The following is an 821-nucleotide window of genomic DNA, read 5'->3' on the forward strand; positions in this document are numbered from 1 at the left end:
ACGATAGCAAATATAGCCAACCGTGATCCGGAATCCACCTATATCCTGCAGGTGACAGGAAATCACCTGGCTTCTACCGAGCTAAGCATGGCTAAGCAGAGACGTGATCCTAACTAATTAGGATTCAGGTTATATATATACTGGACAAGGAAGGGTATATATATGCAGCAAGGGTTTCATCCAACTCCTATACTTAATGCAACAATACATATATAACAAATATATACTCATTCACTTTCAAAAAGTAGGAGGCTTATAATGCTCCGGGGCTTGCCTGGAATGTGACACCGAGTCAGATTAGTTAGCTTGCTCCGTCTTGGTGACATCTAAGATCATAACACTTGCTTAATCATTCCATCTTCGGGATGATCCACCATCACGTCCTTCACGTGGCTCATCTAGCATACCTAAATGAGATGCAAGATGCAAGTGCATGAACATACAGAAGTGCAATAGACAAAGCATCACACACAAGAAGCATGGCAAGAGCATGGTTACACTAAACATACTTAAGCACATCTCATTGCTCAACTTAATGATCACACAACCAACATGCTAAGCCAACAAGGAATGCAACACTAAACATATTAGACATGGCATACATGTTTCACCGGGTCTCAAGTAAATTAACTTGGCCATTACCAAAGACATGAGTCATACATAGCAATATACCAAGCAACAACAATACATGGAATGTACCATTTTTAGGACTGTTAACAACAGCTGAGAAAATAAATCATAACTGGAGTTACACAACTCCAAAAGACATGAATTAAGACATTCTGGAAAGCTTAAGAAATTATCTGCATTTTATATTTAGA

The sequence above is a fragment of the Sorghum bicolor genome, chromosome 9 (assembly GCF_000003195.3).
Source record: "Sorghum bicolor cultivar BTx623 chromosome 9, Sorghum_bicolor_NCBIv3, whole genome shotgun sequence".
Taxonomy (NCBI): Eukaryota; Viridiplantae; Streptophyta; class Magnoliopsida; order Poales; family Poaceae; genus Sorghum; species Sorghum bicolor.